The sequence below is a fragment of the Xiphophorus couchianus genome, chromosome 9 (assembly GCF_001444195.1).
Source record: "Xiphophorus couchianus chromosome 9, X_couchianus-1.0, whole genome shotgun sequence".
In the NCBI taxonomy this organism is placed as follows: Eukaryota; Metazoa; Chordata; class Actinopteri; order Cyprinodontiformes; family Poeciliidae; genus Xiphophorus; species Xiphophorus couchianus.
Window position 1 is genome coordinate 30,945,029 of NC_040236.1, and position 13,904 is coordinate 30,958,932.

At 36.7% G+C, this 13,904-nt stretch overlaps 1 long non-coding RNA gene across 1 annotated transcript in view; it reads right to left on the bottom strand.

Moving 5' to 3' along the window:
• The window catches only part of LOC114151058 (uncharacterized), a 39,367-nt gene that overhangs the window by 16,636 nt on the left and 8,827 nt on the right, over positions 1–13,904 (bottom strand). The gene's annotated exons all lie outside the window — the stretch shown is intronic.

A 13,904-nucleotide genomic window follows, 5' to 3' on the forward strand; every position in this document is an offset into this window, starting at 1 on the left:
CCTAAATTAATCTGATTCCCAAATGAATAGCGGTTTTATGAAACTTCTTGTTCAACATTGTGGCCCAGAACTTTAGCATAAAAGTAGAGACTCATTGTCATCATAAGCTGCGATTCCATTAATCATAAAATTGCACAAATTAAAATTACTAACATAAATTTGCTTAATGAAAACACATTCTTTTTGAAACAACGTTTTTTTATGCTAGGATGATGTGGTTGATAGGATGAGGCATATTCAATTAGATCCATCCATCCTTTATTTTACACGCTTATCCCTAGTGGGGTTATTGAAATAGATGTATTTTGCAAAACTGCAATGGAAACTATTTTTTCACCTCACACTAGTCTCATGATCAACAGCCTGATGTTACTACAGGTGAAACAACAAAGAAGACGACAGGAAGTAGTAGGAGGATGATGGTTTGTTTTTGTTTTTTCAGACAATATGCAGCTGGTTCCACCAGAATGGCCCAGTTCATAACACGTTCTGCGGCATTCAAACAAGTTGAATCCAAAGCTCTTCAGTAAAGTTGCCGATTTTCCAAATATGCTCCCAAGTGTAAGGTTCTTGTCTCTCCTGATTAAGACGCCAATTTGCTGTATTATCATTTTTTTATTTGAAAAATCACTACTTGCATGCTGCACACAAGTTAAAGAATGCAATTTGTTTAAACTATTTGAGAATTTCAGTAAGTTTCATAGTTCAGTGAAATGGTGTTTTGTATGTGTAAGGAAATAACATGACGTAAAATTAATTGGCTTATTTAAACTGTATAAAGCATAAAAAGTGTAAATACATATCCATAGAAATATTGTTTAAGTATATGCAGAGGCATTTCCCTTTATTCCTTTCCAAATTTCTCTAAATGACTTTTACATTACATCTGAGCAATAATTTCAAAGAAGGTTGCAGCAAATTTACAAACTGCACAGAAAGCAGAACTCCAGAAAACATTTACAACTAGTCACCTTACTCAATGCTAGGATCTTAGTCTTGGGATAAGAAATCAGCCCGAAAGAAGTTGATGAAAGCCTTCTACATCAAAGAACTGCAGAATAATTAACAAAAATATTCTGTTTTATGTATATCAGAGCAGTTTCCAATAATTATTCATACACAGACTCAGAGACAGAGAGAGAGAGAGAGAGAGAGAGACAGACTCACACACAGACTATAGCCTCCAAAAACTTGTTAAACACATCAAACAACTTTGAGAAATGCAGATATGTCAGTGGGTAAATGAACAAATGTTTCTCTCTGCCTGAAAACATGACCTTTTTAGAGTGCCGTCTGCTTTCTGTTTGTGGGACGCAGACGATACGAGTCTTAATCAAACTGGAGCGTTTGGTCCAGGCGGCTGCTGACAGCTTCAGACAGTTTCTCATTACTGAGCTGGCATTTAGCATTTAGTCATTTTAACATTCAGTTCCACTCCTGTCTGCTGACTCAGAGCACAGTCTGTGCTCTGCTGCTCCAAACACACCCAAACACTCTCTACAGTGGGTCCTCTAACAAGGCTTGAAACCCCCTTAATAGAACAGAAAATGCTGACTAATGCACTGATTAAGGCTGATGAGGAGTAATACACAAAGATACAAGGTCAAGAGAAAATGATGGATTTTTTTCCCCCTTTCTTGGCTTACTCATTTTTGCTTCATTTGCCCAGCTAATTTGTTTTATTGATTGCTTGAGGCTTTTCCTAATATTCGCACAAGCGCACACCTCTCCCCGTGTGCACTTGTTTGTTTTTCACCCATGTGAAAAATGTTATTAGATTTCTGAATACAGCCCTGCTGGATTTATGCCAAAATAAACAGAATCAACAGTCATTTAATCATGTGTAATTTCCCGTGAAGCTGTGTGACCGAACTAAAAAAATAAAAAAAATAAATAAAAAAACGTGTTTGTGAGAAGCCAAACAAAACGCATCTATGAATTTCCCTGAATCAACTGGCTTCTGGCAGCAATTCAGAACCCGACGCTGCTTTAGAGTCCCGTCAGTGTCATTTTGTTTCATGAGGAATGCTTTGTGAAGAACAGCATGGAAACTGATTACAGCCATCAAAAGCTCCCCGGTCTCAGCCATATTGATTTGAAAGACTACAGGGATAAAGTGATAGTTGGAGAAAGAAAGCATCAATCACGTAGGTTACTGATGGGACAACTTTATCCTCACTGATTTCTAGTCTGGAGATCATTTTCCTTTGTTACACCTGTGTTGCACAGTTCCCTCCATGCATGTGAAAATGCATTTTTTTAATTGTCTGTTATTGAAGTAAAATTAAAACACAGATGTTTAAACTCATATGTTTTCCTGACAGACTGCGGTGGTACGTGGAAAGGACATTTGCATGGTTGTAGCACTTTAGCTAAACCTTCAAAAACTAAAATAAACAAGATGTTTGATTTACTTTGAACCCCATATGCAGTGCCAGTTTTATAATCAGTTTGAATGATAAACTGAACTTGACGGCACTGTCTGATAATCTGGAATGTAAACTTGGAATCTGCCAATATGACTGGATTACATTGACTCTTTGTTTTTTTTTTTAAGTTCCTTCTTGTTAAATGGTCCAAAAATAATAAAACTGAATTTAATAGAAAAATTCAGTGCAGTGCCAAGTTGGGAAAAATTAACTGCAACATCCACGAATTGCATCAAAATCCAACATGGCTCCCACTCTCACACATCTAAAACATAGTGACAGTTGCACCTTTAAATGCTTTATCTGTAATTCTGAAGGGCTATATTGCTTTTAATGATCTAGAACCATAAAATACAAGCGTATTACTGAATCAGTTGTGAATTAAGGGTGGAGGTTGAAGCAACCGAAATGTCGGAAATGAGGTAAGTAAACTATTTACTGCAACTACTCATGCCTACATATACAATCTTACAAAATCAAACATGAAAACATGAATTGGCAATATTTTTTAATCTAACCCGCTGATATGTTAAGATGAATGTGATGCACTAATTTGTCCACAAATATCCCTGTTTTTTTTGGGGGGGGGGGGGGCAGGGGGGGTTGGAGTGAAGTAGTAAGAAACATTTTGTTTTTTTGTTTTAACTTCATCATTGTATATCATTGTTAAAGTTGTGGTGTGTGGTTTTGAACACAGTTACAATTAATCCTGTGAAAGAAAGAGATGATTCTAAATGTCCATATGTTGCTTCAGGTCAACAAAATACCAAAACCTCAAATTTATACAGTGTGGTGTTGGGTCAAATAAATACCGAAAAGCTAAATGTTCCTTTGAAATAAGAATAAGAGTAATGGCAATTCAATCATTTCAAACTTTTCTTTTATTGGTTGAAACAAAGAGGATTTCTTATCAGCAATATAAGTACTTTAGAAAAAGTGTACTTTTTATTTCCTGTTAGCCTTTGTAGCATGATTATGAAAAGACCTGCAAATCTTACATCTCTTTCAGTTGAGGATCTGTCCACTTTGACTGTCTGGACATCTTCAGCAAGGCAGATAATTCACGGAAAAGAAAAGAATAGATTGAAAATGACAAAGTGTTGTCAGAAGGCAACTAGAAAAAAGAATCAGTCCCCTCAAAGATGCAGCTGTAATCATGGAGGTGGTATAGAACGAGCTCAGGTACTGTCAATCAGAGCTGTTGTTGCATCTTCCTAAAAGCTAGCTTTATGGACAGCACACTTCCACAGGCAAGCAAATGCATCAGACATGGCTCAGGGATTACCAACAGAAAACACAGCTTAGGCAACTGGCCAAAAGCAATGAGAGAGTTTGCAAAATGTATTAGTTTACCAGTTAAATCTGCAAGATTAACAAGAAATCAGAACAAATACATTTGTGTAGTTGTTGTGATGTGACATGAAATGGCAAAGAGCAGAACCAAAATGTAAGGTGAAAATAAACAAGTTTACTTTAAAAAAGGAAACTCAAAGATTTACCAAAGGTCAGAGAAATTTGAAATAATACATGACAAGATGAACAAAAGAAAACTGGCTAAGGATTGAACTGAATCTGGAAATAAAAGATAAATTCTTAAATAAAACAAAACACAAGGACAAAGTCCCAAAGATTATATAACGTGATGTACAGTAATTGCTTAAATGAAAAAAGAAGGTCTGCAAATGTGCTGACCAAAGCACTTTATGTTGACTGAAAAGGCCAGACTCAAATTCGTGCTCAACATTTCTATGTTTAATATTGATAAATAACGAAGCCATGACCCGATGAACTCAGCTTCTTGATGAAAGGAGGAAGAGCCCATTGATCGAGGGAGGAATATAAACAATTGGCTGCCACAAATCATTGATCCATCAGTTAGCCACCTCTGTAATCCCAGATTCTGGGAATTTTATTCCTTAGAAGAAGAAAAATAACTTGGAGTTCAGCTATCAGTGAAGATAAATTGCTAATTAAAAAGAAGAAACGCTGGAATGTTGAACAAATAGTGAGTGGAGATGAGCAAAAGCCAAGTTGGTTAAACTTACACTCACAATTGAATAGTTAAATTAATCACCTGAAAATCCAAGATTTTGGTCTTTAGTCAGAAAAACGTTAAATGTCATCTGACTATGTAAACTGGTTTAAGTGGCTGGGAAGATAAATGTCTGAGTTTCTCTGCTACGGCTGCTGCTTCCTCAACTGGACCCCAGATTATGCAGAAAATAAAAGACGGATAATAAAAACACTGAGGTTTAATGTCAATTTGACAGTAGCTGTAAAAGTATTCATCATACTCCTCACACTTTTGCACATTTAATTACACTATGGCCGCAAACTTCAACAGATTTTCCGTGATACATTTAAACACTCCTTTGAGTTGGTGTAAGATGAAAGAAATATTATTCCTTTTTTTTATGTTTTGCAAAAATCGGAAGTGTGCGGTTGTTAATACTTTGCAGATCTCTCTGAAATGCATTCAGGCATGTCTCTACAAGACACCAGTTTTGTGAGTTCTTCTGTGCTAAACATTTAATTCCTGATCAGATTGGACGGACAGTTTACAGAAACAACAGCTTTTCCACAGATTCTAAATTAGATGTAGATCTGTCTGTTTTCAGGTTTTTCATAAAGTAACTCTGCTTTAAGATTCACCATAACTTTATTCCCAACCTGCCTGCTTTGTTCCGTGGTTTTCATGGTTTTTGTTCACAGAAAACCTAAATTTACACTGAAAATGAATTACACACAATTGGATGGCTAATTAAGTGACTCTTAAACTGGATGCAATAGAATTTATAGGGGGAGTTTCCTGAAATTAATCACACTACACTCTTCTAGGTTTATGTCTTAAAACTAGAGTTTTAAAACAGAGTAGGGTAGTAACTAGTTACATTACTTGAGTAAATTTTTTTAAATAAATTACTTTTAGGAGTATTTTTACTACGCTGTTTTTTTTTTTTTTTTACCTTTACATGAGTAATTTTATTATGAAGTATTTTTACTCTTACTTGAGTAAAATTTCTGGATTTTCTTCCCACTGAATGAGAAACAAACATGTTATAACCAAATATTCACCGACACAGACACAAACCTGCAGTTTTTGTTTTAAGTTTTTTATCAAAAGAAACTGATTTGGAAAAATTTTGTTTTGCTTGATTTTGTTATATGTTTTTATTTATATGAACTATTTTGGTTTTGGTTTGGTTTCAAATACCAAAATTTCCACTTAACGTTGCTTTTTGGTCCATCTAATGATGTAATTTATAAATATGAAATGATTGATGATTTGATCAGTTGCTCAGTACTTGAGTAGATTTTTACTAGTTACTTCTTTACTCTTATTTGAGTAATTTTTGGCTACCTTTTACTTTTACTTGAGTAAAAATATGTTGAAGTGTAATCTTGAGTATAATTTTTGGGTAGTCTACTCATATCTGAAAATTAAGCATCATGTTGCTTCCACTTCACAAATATGTACAACTTTATATTGCTCTATTGCATACAACCCCAATTCAAACTGATTTGTAAATGCCACTTGGTGAAAAAGTTTAAAGTGGGATGAAAACAGCCCCCCAGTAAAATACAGGCCATCCAACCAACTAGAACTGAGTTACATTTTCTTCTTGCGCTGCAATAAGGCAACTAATTTTGACTTCAGCAGATAAATAGAGAGAGAGGGAGAGGGAAAACAAACTGCAAATAAAAATACAACCCAAACCGCTGCTCCTGATCTATTTCTGCTCCCTAATCTCATAAGTGACTCTCTCTTGGAAGAGCAATCCTTGTTGCACCGGTGTTGGTAACTCCAGCCTCTCAGAGGACCAATACTTCTGTAAATCCCACAGCGGCAAGGCTGTCTGTGCGACTGGTAATGGGACTTTTAAATGACTACCACCAGCTACCTGCGCTTCACACCTCACTGCTGCACAACACATTATCAGGAGATTATCCCCCGGCGTGGAGTGAATTCTTATCTTTTCATTGCAGTCGGGATTATTTTTACTTGCTGTTTCGAAGGCACAGGTGGGAGACTTGGTGATGTAATGAAAGTCCAAGCAATTAAATTAGAAGCTCCAAAATGGAGGTTTATATTAATACATTATTCTACACGGTCCGTAAGTTCAGATTTATTACTATTTTCATCCCATGACTCAGTGAACTGGCACAACTGCAGCAGAACTTCTTTACCAAACCAAAAAGCATCTCTCCAGCAGCAGCGTATCAGACTTCTCAGGTGACACACATGTCCTCCTAATTTCCACAGCAGCAGTAATATGGCAGCCAATCAGCCAGAAACCAAATGAAGAACAATTTGAATCCAATATGCAGAACGAATGCGAGAGAATTCGTGTATTTATCAACTTCTGTTACACATGTGCATTCTTGTGTGTGCTGCACACGAGAAGAGGTTCTCAAGTCCCAATAGATGTAATTATTTTTCACTAGCATGCTCTTATCTCTACATGAGCATGGAGGCATTTCTTCTTATTCTGTCTCTGTTTCGTAGCATGTATCTGAGGAAACACACACTCACTCACACACACACACACACACAAGGACGAAGTATGCAGAAAGACACAAACCTCTGCACTTCTGTGATTTTCATATTTTGGGTGAAGGAGAACTCTTCAGAACATTTTATCTTAAAAGCTACACATTTTGGTAGTTGAAGGTGAGCGGAGGAGTGCAGAAGATACCAGCAGAGAAAAAAAAACAAGCTGCAGTGCAGCAAGCTTACAGTATCAAGGGGATCAGTTCAAGTCGCTGGAACAAACACAATCTTTCATCTTGTTCAGGAGCAGGCATCTGAATTAACTCCATGTGTGGCATGACTGCCTATCAGGTTGGCAGGCACGGGTCTCATGTGCCGAAGAGTGGGATGGGATTCACCCCGAGAGGCGCGAGATGACACGATCAATTACATCAGCTAAAGCCTTGCAGAAGGTGTTAAAAAGCACTTTGTGAGAGCTGCGCCTGAATGAAAGCAGCCGAGCATTGCTCTGCCGCTGCCATGGCCGCCATTCAGCACCATGGACAGCAACCAGCTCGTCTTCACTCATCAGACGTCTCTTCTTAACCTCTTTAGTTAAACCAAAAGGTTTAACTAAAGGTTTAAACCAATAGGTTTAACTAAAGAGAAGTCTGATGAACATATCTGCACTCCACACACACTCGTATATTGAATTTGGAAAACTGAGGCGACGCAGGAGGCTGTCGGTTTGAATGTTATAGGAAAAACATTAACACAGTGGGGGGAATTTAGTCAAGACTCTATGCAGCTGTTTTATGGCTTCTTGGTTTTAGCCTAAACCTTATTTTAAAAAAACAGGACATGAAGGGTTGTGTGTCTTGTTTAGAGAACTCTTGCATAACGGGGTTTTCCCTTGGTCAAATAGAAGTAAATAATTTAATACCCTGGTAAATAATGAACGAACTGAACCAGAGAGTGTGTGTCCACTGATAAGTTACCAATCTCAGTGAGAAGCTTGCTTCCCAAACTTCAAAGTTTGTTGTTTTAGATAAGGCCAGAGGTATACTAAAAGTAAATCTTTTCATTTCAATTTACCTAGAAAAGGAAATGTCACATTCAGAAACAGAATTCCCTAATCTGTTCTAATTAAGAAAACTTCACTTAAACCTGATCAACTAAAGAAAGAAAATAAATACATGACAACTAAGGTGAAACAAATGGAGGTAAAAGTCAGAGAAATCCAGACGTTGCGTGAAAACAGTTATTTCTGCCTCTATTAAACCTCCTAATTCCAGAGAGTCTGAAATGAGTTTTTTTCTTCTTCTTACATTTCTTAAAAACTTCTTTTTCTCTTATTTTTTCAGAATTTTATGTTTGGTAAAGTAAACACATGACTTTACTTGTCATTAGATAATGTCATTATCCACAGTTTCACTACTTCTGCATTGCGCTCTGTTTTCTTTAAGTCTAGACGTTTGCATTATTAAACCTTTGCTGTCTTTGAGCCTTCCTTCCTCCTGCCTGTAGTCCAGTTCACAAAACACACAAACATGACAGGTTTAGAGTTCAGGAAACATTATTTTGGACAAACAAGCAGAGAAATAAAATAAAACTACTACTTGACAATATCTGCCTTCCTATTTGCACCACTGGAGGTGTAAATTGTTGTTCACAACAATATATTAGTCTTGTGCTTAAATAATAATGGTTTCCCTGAGGGTTTGTGTGGGTTAATTACTTGGCTGCTACAACAGATAACAATACAAACTGGAACACTGCTGACCTGGATGTTTCTCTATACGAAGAGGACACAAACAACTGAGGATTTGTTCATTTAGTCTGTATGAGAAGCTAAATCTTAACATGTTCGTAATCTAAATTGTTTATTAGAGAGAATTTAGAAAGTAATCAATCCCTCAGACAGCTGTTTGCATTTTCTCTAAAAGTCACGCTTCATTTCTCCCTTATGATGCATTCGCTTCACAGAAAACCTCAGGCATTAGGAAACAGAAAACACTTATAGATTTTTTTTCCTCACACTTTCTCATTCTTACTCCACTCCTTCTTTGCTATCAAAACTGTGACGAGGCTGAAGCTGAGTAACACTTCACAGCCCAGCTATACTCATAAAGAGATTGACTAGAGCAGACAGAGACAGACTGAGAGGCCATGGAGATGAAGGAATCAGGGTCAGACCAGAGAAAGTGAGACAAAAGAAAGAAAAGGAGGGAGTTGGATAATGAGGACCCACTGAGCAGAGTGTCTCACCGCTGGTGTATTTTACATTTCACATCATATTTCATTCCTACTGTCAGATTCCTGGGTTTGAGATTCTACCCAGGGCAGAGAGATTGACAGATTATTTTTCATCAGCCACACATTTCCTTTCTGGCTCCCACAACTGTAAAGCTCTGCGTAAATGACTGCCATAAATCCTCCTAAAACCCACATACACTTCTGCCATATTCCTGGTGACAGCTGATTATTTCTGCAGTGTGTGTTCACAGCTACTCTGTATTAATCTGGAATCAATGAGCATGTCACCGGTGCATGGGTGTGTGTGTGAGCTCATGTGTGTGTGTGTGTTAATTCAGCTGATCCGCAGTGATAACAAAGGAGTCGTTAAATAGCTAGAGAAACTGAAATGAATGCACTCCGACCTAGAAAAACTCATTGAGCACTTCTCACCCAACTTTGAAAAAAATTTATGGTTTGCTTTCATATCATTTGGAAGTGAATCTCTACAGTTTTTGTTGCAGAGTTTATTTGAAAAAGATTTGCTAAAATAAAAATGTAAACGTATTTATGTCTAAATATTTACTATACAAAATGTGCTGGATTAAATTATGCAGATAGTGGGAAAAGTTTTAAAAACATATTTTTTTCTAATCTCCACATAATATGTTAACTTCCATTCTTCTACCACTTTTAAACTGGAACTTGGAGAGAGATTTATTTCTGTCAATTAAAACATAAATGTACAGTAGACTTGGAGACTTCTAGAATAACAGGGTTGATAAGGAGTCTGGAAAATTCATAATTACATGAAAACCTATTCCAATATGTTCTTTGGAGGATACAGTTTGGAAGTCATCATGGAAAATAAAACTGTGGACAGAGCGGCAGTTTTTCAATGTTTTCCATCTGTTTAAAATCCTGGGATTAAAGGTCTAATATAGAAAATCCAAAAACTGAAATAATATTTAGATAACTACCCTCCATCCATCCAGAGGTTTCTGTTTCATCTGAAAAGGGAATAGGCATTTATTCATTTTGTCATTAACAGCTAGCCTCCATATACTAACAGAGAGCAATGGGAGGCATACAGTATATATACCATGTTGTCTGGTTTTACATCAGTTGCCAGAATTGCTCCATATTTGACCATTTAATTGTGCATTTTACGTTTAATTTATCCAGAAAAGGTTTTGTACCATATTTCTGAGTTGTCATGAACCCAGCACCACCAGTCAGGTGAACCGAATGTTGAGGTCTCAGTCACTATTGATGAGTATAAATAATTAATATTTATTTTTCGGTAAAAATATTTAAACTCTAGGAGATGAGGAAGGTTGATTCAGAAAGAAAATCAGTGACCTACCCTGCCGTCCTACCCAAGTATAGTTAGTATAGTTATGAGCGGTATATCTCAAGGAAAATAAAATAAAAGAGAGCTATAAACCAGTGTGGTGGATTTCATTTGATATGATAATGTCACATTTGATATGAAAATGTCATCTTTTGTGATTTTGTAATTATACTATGCAATATGCATTCTTAAATTTGTTGGGGTTTTATACTTTACTCCTCTTGATCCACTATGAAGTAGGACGCTTATTATCAAACCTTTTGTGAAACAAAGACTCATTTCCTGCAAGCAAATGGCATCACAATGAGGATGATTGATAATGCAAGTCTTGTTGCAGTTCAAGTGGCACTACTGATGTTTTCTTTAATTGGAAGAACAATTCTTGCACCTACAAGCTGTAAAGCATGTCACCAAGAAACCTCACTGCAAAAAAAAGAAATGTTGGTTTTATTTACACAAACATTTGATCAAATAACTGGATTTTTCCATCTGGGTTTCACTTTAAATGATCATTTGCCTTTGAAACTCTGACGCAGCAGCTTTGTTCTGGAATTACTTTCTTCATCATTGGTGTCAATTAACAATTCAGAAGTCCTGAGACAGATTTGACCTTCACATCCTGTAAAATGAAGCGTTCCTCCAAGGCTGCCTGTCTTATAGAACATTCTGTCACTCCTTTATGAAAGCTGCGCAGTCCGGCACAATCAGGTCAGTTGTGACACAAGCTCTGGTTCCAAGGGATCAAATGCGAGATTAGACTTGAAACAGCTCCAGGTAGCATCAGTCAGACTGTCACACCTGGAACTGAAATAATGAAACAAAAAGTGTTCTGGCATGTGATTTATCTTTAACCAGAACCTTCGGACTTTTATGACCACCACCAAAAGTGTGTTTGTGAAGACTAATAAAATATGATTTGATCCTTTTAAGCAGTGGTCACTTTAGATATGGGCTTTCATCTCAGGGTGGTATGGTCAAAGGGGGCGTCAAAAGGCATGAAAAAGTTACTTTTTAGCTGCTCTGTTACATATTTGCCATTATTGTTTCCTACACTTGAATAAAACCTACTGATGGAGGATCTAAGTATTACAGAAAACAAGTAAGTTTTATCTGAAAGTTAAATGTTCAGATAACTTTTAAATGTGGCTCATTTGCGATAGAAAAACTGATGAGAATTGTGATCGGGTCAAAAGAAAACAGCATCAGCGGCATTCGCTGTAAAAACACAACATCTCACCAAGTAATCCTGGTTTAGACATTAAAAATTCAAAGCTTCTCTTTGTTATCAAATGTTAAGTAGTGTATTTTACTATGTATATTTTTAAATAGTTTGAAATTTATGGAACCCTTTCCTGTCTATAATAATATAAGTTTATGTCAGATCAATATTTTTTTAGTTCTCATTGTGTCTTGATAGAATATTCCAGGTGACTGCATATGTTTATTTACATCAGGACTTGTAGATAAAAACAATCGATTTAAATTATAATAAAGTATGCAGACATAAAAATATCACAGAAAGTCCAACGAAATGTTCATGTCATCCTAAATAAAAACTAAAATGAACACAAATGACAGCAGCAGTTTGGGTCATCAGCAGACAGCTGCTCATTGGCCTGCACACTAAGCTCATTCTTCCTGGTTTTTATGGCTCATGTACCTCCTAATGTGTCCAGACCACAACATCAACATCATCCTAATCACTCCTCTTCTCACTGCTTACTTTTAAGCAGAAAGCCATTCAGGTGCCAGAATAATACCTTCTTCCTGTTGCGCTTCACCTTAAGCAAGTTTTCAGCTACATCCGTTTCACTGTCATAGACCTCTGCACACTACGCATTTAGCTGGTGCCAGTGTCTTAATTTTTCGTGAAAATCCATTGATATTGATAAACTGAGAGAGATTCAAAGTACTATAGATAAGGTATTTAATTTGCGAAGATGGAGAACATGTTTTTAAAACGTTAAAACCATATTTTGAGCCTGCAGAATGAAGCTTCTTTCTGCTGGGTGTAGAAATAAAATCAACTACTCTCATAATAATTTCTGCATGAAATTTTTTCTCTGAACTCTGAATTAAATTTTATGCCTGAGGCTTTAGAATCATTTTTAATGGGAACCCCTCTGGGTTGTTCCACCATTGTCCTCCTTACTGATGCCTACCATCTTCTTTCTGTGCTCAAGTTGTTTCTCTCTTCAAGAGAAAAACAGAGACAAGACTCTGGTTGAAAACAGACATCAATTTAAAGCGCGTGAACGGTTACAAAACCCCAAAATTTACCTGCAGCTTTTAGTCCCAGTCCTGTGTGACCTCAGAGCTCAAGAATAAAGTAAAATGTAAAACTGTAACTTCAAAGCATGTCTGTGTGAAGCAGTTTCAGCGTTTCCTTTGAAGACAGGCAATGACTGATAAAAAATGAGAGAGACTAAGGAATTTAATACTTAAAGCAGAAACCCAAATGATCTTTCAGCCAGCAAGAAAACTGTGCTGAAATCAGACAGCTTGTTCAATTTGGGCGTGAATACATTTAAATCAAATTAAATCGTAAAATATTTATCTGATGCTAAGTACATAGGAGGAAATGTGTTAGCTACCATAATTCTATAGGATTAGCTGGTTTGTAGCACATGGTTGGTCCATAGGTTGCTCTGTGTAAATCTGATTAGTTCAACTTTCCGTTATTTGGAGGATTTATTGAGGTTAAATGAAAGCAGAAGCACTGTTTGGGTTTCCGTCATTTATTTTATCCACTGGAGATATTTTCAGTCCTAAAAAATTTTGTTTTGATGGTACTAAAATAATTCTGTTAAGTTTTAAAGTTTTGTCAGTTTGCAAAGCCTGTTTTATTTAGTTTTTTTGTATAGAAGGCTGAGGGGAAACCTGAACCACGGGGAGCAATCAGCGCGTGTCTACTTGAGACTTTGGCAGCTCTGGTTAGTATGGAGATTGGGAGCTGGAGGTTAAATGAGGAGACAGCCTTTCCTTTTGGGTAGAAAAAAACAGGGATCTGCCATGGCTTCTGACTAGCTGAAATATTAACAAGGCTGGGGACTGTGCAGCAGCTGCACACCCCTGGCCTCTGCATAACATTGAGACACAAAGGCTGCATGAAAACAAGGCTGTACAGAGGAGAAACAAAAAAATGAGTGTGGAAGAGAGTGAGTGACAGATGTTACGATAAAAATTACTTTATTTGTGCAGAACAAAAATAGAGTAGTGGCTGAATTGTACAGGTTACTAACATTAAATGTTGAATAGATTTCTTGTGCTAAGTGTAGTGCCAGGCAGAAAATCAATCAGTAATTTAAAGCTGATTATAATTTAATGCAACGTCTGCATGAGTCAGACTGAGCTCATCTTTTTGTTGCAGTTTGATCCAAGTATCTTGTAACCAGAGCTGGCACTAGGAAAAAGC